Source organism: Coregonus lavaretus (genome assembly GCF_964263955.1).
Source record: "Coregonus lavaretus genome assembly, chromosome: 8".
Classification (NCBI taxonomy): Eukaryota; Metazoa; Chordata; class Actinopteri; order Salmoniformes; family Salmonidae; genus Coregonus; species Coregonus lavaretus.
In genome coordinates, this window is record NC_139995.1 from 42783154 (window position 1) to 42796714 (window position 13561).

The 13561-nt window shown below is 43.9% G+C and overlaps 1 protein-coding gene across 2 annotated transcripts in view; it reads right to left on the reverse strand.

The window, feature by feature from the left end:
* Positions 1-13561, reverse strand: part of LOC311134355 (uncharacterized protein) — a 47386-nt gene that overhangs the window by 20246 nt on the left and 13579 nt on the right. The gene's annotated exons all lie outside the window — the stretch shown is intronic.

The following is a 13561-nucleotide window of genomic DNA, read 5'->3' on the forward strand; positions in this document are numbered from 1 at the left end:
ACCTGCCATCAATCCACTAATAGGTGAGGTGACAAGCCAGGGAATTCCCTTTCTCCAACCCAGGCAGAGGAGAGGCAGGAAGAGGAGACCCCCATCATCCCTCCGTTCCATATCATTGCGCCAGTGGTGTGGGACGTGGACGCCGACATACAGCAGGCCCTGCGTACGGAACCCGCACCAGCACAGTGCCCGGAGAACTTTGCCTACATGTCCACAGGTGTGCGGGCGCACACAGCGCCTGTGTCGGGTCATCCTGGGATAGGCCGTGCCATCGCCTGCATGACTGAGAAGTACTGGTGGCCCACCTTGGCTAGGGACGTCCGTGTTTACGTGTCTTCCTGCTCCATCTGTGCCCAGTCAAAGACACCCAGACACCTCCCTTATGGAAAGCTCCTTCCTCTGCCGGTTCCACAATGACCCTGGTCTCACCTCTCGGTAGACTTTGTCACTGACCTTTCCCCCTCCCAGGGGAACACCACCGCTCTCGTCATTGTGGACCGGTTTTCCAAAGCTTGTCGCCTCCTTCCTCTATCTGGGCTCCCGTCGGCCATGCAAACCGTGGAGGCTCTTTTTACGCATGTCTTCTGGCACTACGGGATCCCAGAGGACATTGTGTCAGACCGTGGTCCTCAGTTCACCTCACGCATAGGGAAAACGTTCATGGAACGCCTGGGGATCACGGTCAGTCTCACCTCCGGGTACCGTCCTCAAGCTAATGGGCAGGTGGAGAGGGTCAATCAGGAAGTGGGCAGGTTCCTGAGGTGTTACTGTCAGGACTGGCCGGGGGAGTGGGTGGATTTTCTACCTTGGGCTGAGTACGTGCAGAATTCCCTCCGCCACTCCTCCACTAACCTCACTCCTTTCCAGTGCATGTTGGGGTATCAGCCGGCCCTGGCACCTTGGCATCCAAGCCAGACCGAGGCTAATGTGGTGGACGAGAGGTTTCGGCGTGCTGAGGAGCTCTGGAACACTTTGCACACTCATCTCCAGTGGGCCGTGCGTCTGCACAAGGAACAGGCCGACCGCCACCGCAGTGAGGCGCCTGTTTTCTCTCCAGGCGACCGGGTCTGGCTCTCCACCCAGAACCTGCCCCTCCGCTTGCCCTGACGGAAGATGAGCCCATGGTTTGTGGGGCCATTTAAAGTCCTGAGGAGGGTTAATGAGGTAACGTACCGCTTGCAACTCCCTGCTGATTACTGCATTTACCCGACTTTTCATGTGTCTCTCCTCAGGCCAGTGGTGCCTGGTCCCCTCGCTGAGGCTGGACACAGTGACGCCACGTCTCCTCCTCTGGATATCGAGGGAGGTCCGGCATACTCGGTCCGTGAAGTCCTGGATTCGAGGCGTCGGGCGGGGCGTCTCCAGTAACTCATCGACTGGGAGGGGCAGTGCTGGGTTCCTGCGGTGGACATCTTGGACGCTTCGCTGACCAGGGATTTTCACTGTCGGCGCCCTGTTCGACCCGCACCGAGTCCCTGTGGTCGTCCTCGAGGCCGGTGTCGTCCCGCAGCACGTCGGGGGGTACTGTTCACCAGGTCCGGAGGACTACGTCACCGGCTTTCTAGGCGTCACTGACATGGATCATACCACCAACCCCGGACTGTCTTGTCTCATTATGCACACCTGGTTCCCATTCCCCCTGATTAGTAATATATATATATATATATATATATATATATATATATATATATATATATATATATATATATATATATATATATGTATATATATATATATATATATATATATATATATATATATATATATATATATGTATATGTGCCCTCTGTTCCCCATTGTCCTTGTCGATTATTGTCCCATTTCCGTTGGTCTCGTGAGTACCGTGTATTGTGCTCTGGTTGTTTACGGGTCTCGTCCCATGTATTGTGTAGAGGTTACACCTCGCTCTTTGTTTGGGTTACACCCCATATATATATGTGTGTGTGTATATGTATGTTTGTGTTGGGTGGAGTAATAAAACCCCTATTAAATATTCCTGTGCCTGTCTTCTAATCATTATACAACGTGACAGAAAGTGCACGGTGATGAGCTTGATGCTGCTTTTCAATAAATATTGAGGGTCTTATTCTGGTGACATGATTATTGATGCTTGGCTGCCATTTGACAAATAAAAATAATCTCACACTTTTGTCCATAATAACTAATTGTGTAGGCCGCTGAATCTCAACTCTGGACCTCAAAGTCAGTGCCACGGCGTTTCTTCATTCTTCCCCTCTAATCAGGGACTGATTTGGACCTTGGACACCAGGTGGGTGCAATTAATTATCAGGTAGAACAGAAAACCAGCAGGCTCCAGATCTAGTAGGGTAAGAGTTGAATACCCCTGGTGTAGGCTATACCAGCACTGTATCTCTGAGCTGTTGGCTAGAGCACATGTGCCAATACCAGAGTGGGTACATTCACTATACACATAAATTGGCCAGCGTTAACAAGTGTTACTTTTCTTGGTGTTACATTTGTACTGTTAAGAGGTGTTGATTTAAGAGTTGTTTTTACACCCTCTGTGCTAATATAACTCCCAGGTGAGAGTTACCGTACAGAGGCTGGGCAGTGGCACTGAGCAGTGTTGATTGAGCTTCCGGTTTTAACTTGAAACTTCCTTTTCATCTAATTGCTGATGGTGCAAGGGCAGCTGGAATTGCGCAGCATTGAAAGGCAATTAATATGTTATTTTTTTAAATAAGTTAACTGATGGCCAAACTTGTTATATCGGCTAAGTGAATGGTTGAGATCTTTGTTTGTAGATATAGCTACATCTACAAAGTTTAGATTTAGAAGGTAGCTAGCTAGCTAACGTGGTTTACGTTAGCACTAGATTCATTAGCTATCTAGCTAAATGTTAGCGGGAACTTTGTCTCAACTTCATTAGTTCGCTAAAATTAGCAAACTATACGATTTGAGAAAATGAATCGAAATCCAAAAGGATCAGAGTTAGGCTGTACCGTTAGGTGATTTCAAACATGTGCGTGTTGAGTTCACGAGGCCAACTACAATTTGTGGTGCAGCAGGTGCATGGTGTTAATTGGGGTTTGATCACTTTGAGCCGTGTTTGGTGCAGGATGTAGCTAGCCAGGAAGTGAAGGTAAGAACATGGCTAATATCTACTAATTTGTTCTTCAAAACGCATATAACTAAGAATGTTTGTCTGGCCAAAAATGGTTAGATAGCTAGCAAGCTATATAGCTATCTACAACACCGACCTCAACATCTTGTAACTTAGCGCTAAGGTTAGCTAGCTAGCGCATGTGGCCAGATGTGATAGGGTTGTCCTCGGTCACTTAGATTAACATGTCTATGGTGTGTGCTTTAAATCACAGATCAGACATTGTGTTCAAGCCAATACGGCTTCAAATGTATTGGCCAGTTTCTTTCCTATAGATTTGAGTGGTCGTGGTAACTGTTTGTAGCTAGTTAGCCAAGCCCCAGATCCGCAGGCAGGCAGACACCTGTTACATCATTAAAAGTGGCATTTGGAACAAATGGTTGATCCACTGCAGGGAAGACAAAGGGGAGAGGGTATAAGGGGGCATTTTGTGTGATTTGTTTCTATATGTACAGTTACACCATAAAATGTTTGCGACCAAATTTAACTTAAAAATGACATTGTGTATAATTGCATTTTGCAGGAGTGCAGTGTAACATGTTGGTGAAGGTCCAATCCCAAAAATGCAAGAAGTTCATGACGTTGCAGCCTGGGTTCTCTTATGGAGATTTCATTAATCAAGGTGAATATATGAACTGTCTGATGTATTTTCTTAATTTAACCCTTGGGCTTGATTTGGGGCTTGATTTGGGTCAGACCCATTCTGTTGCCCCCTAGGTGGCGTATCTCACTGTATTCTGATTAGTCTATCTTTTTTGTAGTCCAAAATAGGTTTGGACTGCCCTCTACAGCACAAATACACATTTTTGATGATTCCCAAACTGAGGTGGAGGAGGATGTCCTGCTGGACCTGATTGAGGCCAATCCAGACCTGTGCCTCACAAGATCTTGATGAAGGTATCTTTCTACAGTCTCACATAATGATATCAAATAACATGAATGTATAGATTGATTGCTTTGATTCATTGTTTGTGCTCAGACATTTCTCCTGCAGGCTGTTCGACACCTAGTTAGTTCACAGACACATTATCCCTCTCGTCAAGTGATTTAGACCTGAGATGTCCAGAAAGACCATCTAAAAAGGCCAACACAACCTTAGGAGATGAGGCCATCGACAGCAGCAAAATAGGTATAATGATAACTGATAATCCCAATTCTGTGTTTGCTCTTCATGGAGATTCAGCAAGGATAAACCAACCCTAAATTGTTTAACTTTTCTCTTGTCTTAATAGATGGTCCGAGATGCCCTCACAAGTAGACCTGGTGGGCAAGACGTATTAGAGTACCAGACAACCAAAACATTGGGCCACAGAACCAGGAGAGAGATGATTGCCATCTTAGTCAGCCACATGAAAGAGATGAATGGGTAAGCTTCTCATTAGCCAATCTGGCCACAAACAATGGATCAAAACAATCAAACTATACATTGTTATTTGGCATCATTATGAGACTGTAGAAATATGCCTTCATCAACAAAACTTTGGTTAAACATATTTGGCGTGTATGCTTTACTGTTTTTGAGCAGGAGGCTTCCCACACGTCAACAGAGAGAACGTTATGCTCTTGGAATTGTGACCCTCTTTCCTTCGTTAAGAAATATTTTTTGCGCCAAAGGCTATGTAAGTGCTGGTAGAGCATGCTTGCTTTAATATTTTGACACTTGTTCTGTGGGCTGAAAGGGCCATCAAACAGTCATATAATCAAGTCTAAAAATAATAACCATTTGACTACCATGTTGGTCACCTTTTCCCACATCTAAGGAACACTTCTATGATCCTGACAAGGGCAAAGGATATCTGAATTATCGCCTGAAGACGTATCAAGGAAGACCTCACATCAAGAAGAGTATTTCACCCCAGTCGGGAGGCCCAACCCATAGGAGGAAGACTGACCTGGACCACCAGCTTGTTGGTGATGCTTGCAAGAAGGTCATATCATTCCTTGTCCACTCAGCCGATGAAAAACAAATCTATCAGAAGATGAAGGAGGTGTTCCAGTATCGCCAGGAGCTAGTTTATAGTCCAGACAGAAGCACAGATGTCCTCAGTCTTTCCCAGGTTTCTGGACATCAAAGGAATGGTGAGTGAAGTAGTATGTCTTGGAATCAGAACTACAGGCTATTTGTCTGATTGAGAACATGATTTTGTGTTGGTCATGAAGTTGAGTTGATCCACTTTGTTTTAGGTGAATCAGTTATTTTTACTGATGTTCAACGATGAAATATCCTCTAAGCTCCTTGAAAAGTGGGACACTGTATTGAAGCCTAAAGTCATCAAACTGGCAAAATCCCTGACTACGACCACTGATTTGCATCGCCTCCTGAAGTCTGCAGAAAAACTGCCAGAGAATGACAGCGAAACCAGTAAGTGGATTCTCTCATGGGTAGTGCAATGTTTCAAACTCTGCTATATTGTTTTATGTGATTTTGGGTGTTTGCTTTTTCTTGCACTCAGACTGGGACAATGATATGTCCTCCCTGCTGCTGCTGCTTCAGCTCCTCCCACCACCAGCAGGAGGGAAGAGGACTAAGATCAGTGCAGTAATTTTTCTGAGTGGCGCAGTGGTCTAAGGCACTGCATCGCAGTGCTAACTGTGCTACTAGAGATCCTGGTTCGAATCCAGGCTCTGTCGCAGCCGGCCGCGACCGGGAGACTCATGGGCGGCGCACAATTGGCCCAGCGTCGTCCAGGGTAGGGGAGGGAATGGCCGGCAGGGATGTAGCTCAGTTGATAGAGCATGGCGTTTGCAACGCCAGGGTTGTGGGTTCGATTCCCACGGGGGGCCAGTATAAAAAAATAAATAAAAAATGTATTCACTAACTGTAAGTCGCTCTGGATAAGAGCGTCTGCTAAATGACTAAAATGTAAAAAAAAAATGTAAATGTATAATGCAAGACGTTCTTGAAGTGGTGGCTCAGTTTGAGTTAAAACTGTTTGAATATGTCTCAGAAAATTGTATTTTGAAACGTACGCTTCTCTCTAGAATCTACTTGTTTGACTATGGGTACTTGGAGCGCAAAAACCGTCCAACAAAAGTCAACCTAGAGAACAGTGGAAATAGCAAAGCACTTAATTCTATTCAAACTGTGTCTTGTGAAAAACGTTCCCTTGATTTTGGGTGACGTTGTTCCACCAGGAAATGAGAACAGGAATTTGCTGCTCATCTTACTGCAAATAATCAACATTGTTTTTTCCCCTTTTCTTAGCCAGGGCATGATTGTGTATCTGAAGAATTTGATAATTGAACATCACGCACTTTTCAAACATTTGTACCCACATAAAAACTTGATACCCAAACATCACTTTATGATACCCAGCATGAATAAGACAAATCGGTCCTTTATTACATACAGTGGGGAAAACAAGTATTTAGTCAGCCACCAATTGTGCAAGTTCTCCCACTTAAAAGATGAGAGAGGCCTGTAATTTTCATCATAGGTACACGTCAACTATTACAGACAAATTGAGAAGAAAAAAATCCAGAAAATCACATTGTAGGATTTTTAATGAATTTATTTGCAAATTATGGTGGAAAATAAGTATTTGGTCACCTACAAACAAGCAAGATTTCTGGCTCTCACAGACCTGTAACTTCTTCTTTAAGAGGCTCCTCTGTCCTCCACTCGTTACCTGTATTAATGGCACCTGTTTGAACTTGTTATCAGTATAAAAGACACCTGTCCACAACCTCAAACAGTCACACTCCAAATTCCACTATGGCCAAGACCAAAGAGCTGTCAAAGGACACCAGAAACAAAATTGTAGACCTGCACCAGGCTGGGAAGACTGAATCTGCAATAGGTAAGCAGCTTGGTTTGAAGAAATCAACTGTGGGAGCAATTATTAGGAAATGGAAGACATACAAGACCACTGATAATCTCCCTCGATCTGGGGCTCCACGCAAGATCTCACCCTGTGGGGTCAAAATGATCACAAGAACGGTGAGCAAAAATCCCAGAACCACACAGGGGGACCTAGTGAATGACCTGCAGAGAGCTGGGACCAAAGTAACACAGCCTACCATCAGTAACACACTACGCCGCCAGGGACTCAAATCCTGCAGTGTCAGACGTGTCCCCCTGCTTAAGCCAGTACATGTCCAGGCCCGTCTGAAGTTTGCTAGAGTGCATTTGGATGATCCAGAAGAGGATTGGGAGAATGTCATATGGTCAGATGAAACCAAAATAGAACTTTTTGGTAAAAACTCAAACTCAACTCAACAAAGAATGCTGAGTTGCATCCAAAGAACACCATACCTACTGTGAAGCATGGGGGTGGAAACATCATGCTTTGGGGCTGTTTTTCTGCAAAGGGACCAGGATGACTGATCCGTGTAAAGGAAAGAATGAATGGGGCCATGTATCATGAGATTTTGAGTGAAAACCTCCTTCCATCAGCAAGGGCATTGAAGATGAAACGTGGCTGGGTCTTTCTGCATGACAATGATCCCAAACACACCGCCCGGGCAACGAAGGAGTGGCTTCGTAAGAAACATTTCAAGGTCCTGGAGTGGCCTAGCAAGTCTCCAGATCTCAACCCCATAGAAAATCTTTGGAGGGAGTTGAAAGTCCGTGTAGCCCAGCGACAGCCCCAAAACATCACTGCTCTAGAGGAGATCTGCATGGAGGAATGGGCCAAAATACCAGCAACAGTGTGTGAAAACCTTGTGAAGACTTACAAAAAACATTTGACCTGTGTCATTGCCAACAAAGGGTATATAACAAAGTATTGAGAAACTTTTGTTATTGACCAAATACTTATTTTCCACCTTAATTGGCAAATAAATTCATTAAAAATCCTACAATGTGATTTTCTGGATTTTTTAAAATCTTTTTGTCTGTCATAGTTGACGTGTACCTATGATGAAATTACAGGCCTCTCTCATCTTTTTAAGTGGGAGAACTTGCACAATTGGTGGCTGACTAAATACTATTTTTCCCCCACTATATGTGGAGCATGAGGTTTGAGGCAAAGCACAAACTCTTTAAGAACACCCTCAAAAACGTCAAGAACATTACAAGTCCCTTGTCAAAAAACACCAATTTGCTATAGGCCATCCCTTGGAGACATCACCATTGCTACACACTGAGTATGGACCGATGAAAGCATTTTCCCTGAGAGATTTTACTGGTGGTGAGGAGTTGGCAGCGTCACTTAAGGTCACTATGCAGAAAGCCTTTTACTCTACCAGCTAGGTTAAGATGGATGGCACGGAGTACAGATAAGGGACTGTTAGCTTGCAGTAAGATGGAGTCTTTTGTAAAACTACTAAGAACATTGTGGTTGCAATAGTGTACCTATTGCTGGATAAGTTGCATTTTGATAATGTCGGTGAACATTGCCATGCGTTAACTGTGTTTGATGGTGTTGATGACAAAGTTGTCAAAGTTGATCTGAAATTTTATAAGCCTTTTGTCCTTCAAGGTGCTAAGAGCCTTTATGTTGTTCCTTTGTTTGACATGATTGAGTAATAGTCAGATTGTTGGCAACTTTGTCAAGAAAATTACATACCTAGTCTTAGGAGGACTTCCACTTGTGTTAAATAGCAAACTCTTGTTCTTACACAGTACAGTCGTGGTCAAAGGTTTTGAGAATGACACAAATTTTCACAAAGTCTGCTGCCTCAGTTTTGATGATGGCAATTTGCATATACTCCAGGATGTCATGAAGAGTGATCAGATGAATTGCAATTAATTGCAAAGTCCCTCTTTGCCATGAAAATGAACTTAATCCCCAAAAAACATTTCCACTGCATTTCAGCCCTGCCACAAAAGGACCAGCTGCCATCATGTCAGTGATTCTCTCGTTAACACAGGTGAGAGTGTTGACGAGGACAAGGCTGGAGATCACTCGGACATGCTGATTGAGTTAGAATAACAGACTGGAAGATTTAAAAGGAGGGTGGTCCTTGAAATCATTGTTCTTCCTCTGTTAACCATGGTTACCTAAAAGGAAACACGTGCCATCATCATTGCTTTGCACAAAAAGGGCTTCACAGGCAAGGATATTGCTGCTTGTAAGATTGCACCTAAATCAACCATTTATCGGATCATTAAGAACTTCAAGGAGAGAGGTTCAATTGTAGTGAAGAAGGCGTCAGGGTGCCCAAGAAAGTCCAGCAAGCGCCAGGACCGTCTCCTAAAGTTGATTCAGCTGTGGGATTGGGGCACCACCAGTGCAGAGCTTGCTCAGGAATGGCAGCAGGCAGGTGTGAGTGCATCTGCATGCACAGTGAGGCGAAGACTTTTGGAGGATGGCCTGGTGTCAAGAAGGGCAGCAAAGAAGCCACTTCTCTGCAGGAAAAACATCAGGGGCAGACTGATATTCTGCAAAAAGTACAGGGATTGGACTGCTGAGGACTGGGGTAAAGTCATTTTCTCTGATGAATCCCCTTTACGATTGTTTGGGGCATCCGGAAAACACCTTGTCCGGAGAAGACAAGGTGAGCGCTACCATCAGTCCTGTGTCATGCCAACAGTAAAGCATCTTGAGACCATTCATGTGTGGGGTTGCTTCTCAGCCAAGGGAGTGGGCTCACTCACATTTTTGCCTAAGAACACAGCCATGAATAAAGAATGGTACCAACACGTCCTCCGAGAGCAACTTCTCCCAACCATCCAAGAACAGTTTGGTGACGAACAATGCCTTTTCCAGCATGATGGAGCACCTTGCCATAAGGCAAAAGTGATAACTAAGTGGCTCGGGGAACAAAACCTCAACATTTTGGGTCCATGGCCAGGAAACTCCCCAGAATTTAATCCCATTGAGAACTTGTGGTCGATCCTCAAGAGGCGGGTGGACAAACAAAACCCCACAAATTCTGACAAACTCCAAGCATTGATTATGCAAGAATGGGCTGCCATCAGTCAGGATGTGGCCCAGAAGTTAATTGACAGCATGCCAGGGCGAATTGCAGAGGTCTTGAAAAAGAAGGGTCAACACTGCAAATATTGACTCTTTGCATAAACTTAATGTAATTGTCAATAAAAGCCTTTGACACTTATGGAATGCTTGTAATTATACTTCAATATACCATAGTAACATCTGACAAAAATATCTCATAACACTGAAGCAGCGAACTTTGTGAAGACCAATACTTGTGTCATTCTCAAAACTTTTGACCACGACTGTACATGTATTGAGGTGCCTGTGATGCACTGTTTTCATTCTGATGTGTCTGTGATGCACTGATTTCATTCTGGGGCGCCCGTGATGAACGGATATAATTCTGATTTGCCTGTGATGCACATATTTCATTTTAATATGTCTGTGATGCACTGTTTTCACTTTGGCCTAAATAAATGAAACAAAGCAGAGTCACTACTCTTATAAGGAATTTAAGTCACCTACAACTTGCAGGCTTGATTTATGAGTGGGAGAGAACCAGACAAAAAATTGTTATTTCCTAGTGTGAATATTTAGCACTTCCTGGTGTCAATTCATCTACAGGATGCATTCTCTAGAGATGATCCTCAACACTGAAAGGTGTTGCTGCTTAATACTGAGGGTGTTGAAAAAACACTCCCATGGGTCATTTGAACAACACCTGAAGTGTTTTTTTTTTTTTTTGGTAGTTCAAAGTCAAGCTTAAAAAACAAAAAAAGGTGGGAAAAAGTGCTGCTGCACCCTCAGCACCACTACTTCCTGCAACTATGGGTCTTGGAGGAGAGGGTTGTGTGTGTGTGTTTGGCAATTTCATTTGGCGTGCAACACGTTGGCAGTGCTTGCTGAGACTTGTAGTGCAGCGCGCCGTGGGCTGTGTGGAAGCGGGCCTAATTGAATTGACAACCCAAATCATTGGGCGGCCAGATAGAAATGTGTCATGGGCCGGATTCGGCCAACAGGCCTTATGTTTGACACGTGATCTAAAGAATAAGCTACAGACTATCCAAAACAAGATTGTAAGACTTGTACTTAAACTCCCCCCTCATACTCATCTGGAGGTTGAGCATTGTAAGCAGCATGTACTGTGTGCATATACAGTGGGGAAAAAAAGTATTTAGTCAGCCACCAATTGTGCAAGTTCTCCCACTTAAAAAGATGAGAGAGGCCTGTAATTTTCATCACAGGTACACGTCAACTATGACAGACAAAATGAGAAAGAAAAATCCAGAAAATCACATTGTAGGATTTTTAATGAATTTATTAGAAAATTATGGTGGAAAATAAGTATTTGGTCAATAACAAAAGTTTCTCAATACTTTGTTATATACCCTTTGTTGGCAATGACACAGGTCAAACGTTTTCTGTCAGTCTTCACAAGGTTTTCACACACTGTTGCTGGTATTTTGGCCCATTCCTCCATGCAGATCTCCTCTAGAGCAGTGATGTTTTGGGGCTGTCGCTGGGCAACACAGACTTTCAACTCCCTCCAAAGATTTTCTATGGGGTTGAGATCTGGAGACTGGCTAGGCCACTCCAGGACCTTGAAATGCTTCTTACGAAGCCACTCCTTCGTTGCCCGGGCGGTGTGTTTGGGATCATTGTCATGCTGAAAGACCCAGCCACGTTTCATCTTCAATGCCCTTGCTGATGGAAGGAGGTTTTCACTCAAAATCTCACGATACATGGCCCCATTCATTCTTTCCTTTACACGGATCAGTCGTCCTGGTCCCTTTGCAGAAAAACAGCCCCAAAGCATGATGTTTCCACCCCCATGCTTCACAGTAGGTATAGTGTTCTTTGGATGCAACTCAGCATTCTTTGTCCTCCAAACACGACGAGTTGAGTTTTTACCAAAAAGTTCTATTTTGGTTTCATCTGACCATATGACATTCTCCCAATCCTCTTCTGGATCATCCAAATGCACTCTAGCAAACTTCAGACGGGCCTGGACATGTACTGGCTTAAGCAGGGGGACACGTCTGGCACTGCAGGATTTGAGTCCCTGGCGGCGTAGTGTGTTACTGATGGTAGGCTTTGTTACTTTGGTCCCAGCTCTCTGCAGGTCATTCACTAGGTCCCCCCGTGTGGTTCTGGGATTTTTGCTCACCGTTCTTGTGATCATTATGACCCCACGGGGTGAGATCTTGCGTGGAGCCCCAGATCGAGGGAGATTATCAGTGGTCTTGTATGTCTTCCATTTCCTAAGAATTGCTCCCACAGTTGATTTCTTCAAACCAAGCTGCTTACCTATTGCAGATTCAGTCTTCCCAGCCTGGTGCAGGTCTACAATTTTGTTTCTGGTGTCCTTTGACAGCTCTTTGGTCTTGGCCATAGTGGAGTTTGGAGTGTGACTGTTTGAGGTTGTGGACAGGTGTCTTTTATACTGATAACAAGTTCAAACAGGTGCCATTAATACAGGTAACAAGTGGAGGACAGAGGAGCCTCTTAAAGAAGAAGTTACAGGTCTGTGAGAGCCAGAAATCTTGCTTGTTTGTAGGTGACCAAATACTTATTTTCCAACATAATTTGCAAATAAATTCATAAAAAATTCTACAATGTGATTTTCTGGATTTTTTTTCCTCAATTTGTCTGTCATAGTTGACGTGTACCTATGATGAAAATTACAGGCCTCTCTCATCTTTTTAAGTGGGAGAACTTGCACAATTGGTGGCTGACTAAATACTTTTTTTCCCCACTGTATGTATATTTTTTTAACTGACAAATAAAATCAATCAATCCAAACTGTGAAGCGGCCATTTGTTGAATGGAAAGAGACATCTGTAAAAAAACACAAAGTTTAATGATATTTGGAGATTGTCAAGCCAAGCCTTCAATACTGGGTAGGCCTTCAAGGTAGGTAAGGATGTATTTCCTCTTTGTCGCGATTGACAGTCTATTTATTGTGATGTTGAAAACGCAAACCATGATATCGAAGTGCGCAAAGTCGGTATGCTTTGTTTATTGGTTGAGTGGTGCATTGGCACAGAAACATGTTGGTGGAACATTTGTTGCATATATATTTTATTCATTTATAAATATGGCATGAAAGTTGTGAAAATCTGATTTCCCCCAAGCTGATCATTGTCTGCAGCCAGCTCTGACTGTAGTGTAATGAAACAGGCAGGGAGAGTGAGCTCGTCTGTGGTGGTCAGCGGACCCTCAACCTTCTGGCCCGTAGCCCTGCGTGTCATCGACTGTGCAACAAAAGCATGCTGAAGTGGAAAAGTTGATGTCCATGTTTATAAACATTACATTTATTGTTATTTGTGGTGGTAAACATTATTTTAAGTTAATTATATGTGCAATTGTATTTCAGTACAAGGGGAAGGTCATGTGAAAATGTTTTTTATGTTGGGGAGGGGGGTGCATTTTCTGGGGGGACACCTTGAACTGTCCCCTAACATGGTCATGATTATGGTAAATAGGTCTAGGAGATCAGTCTGAAAACAGCTTGGAGTAATCATGTGTGGCAAAAATGTTTTGTTCCTAAACAAAGTAAACACGTACACAAAATCTCTAAATCATTGCTGGGAGCTTTGCTGGCTTTTGAAAA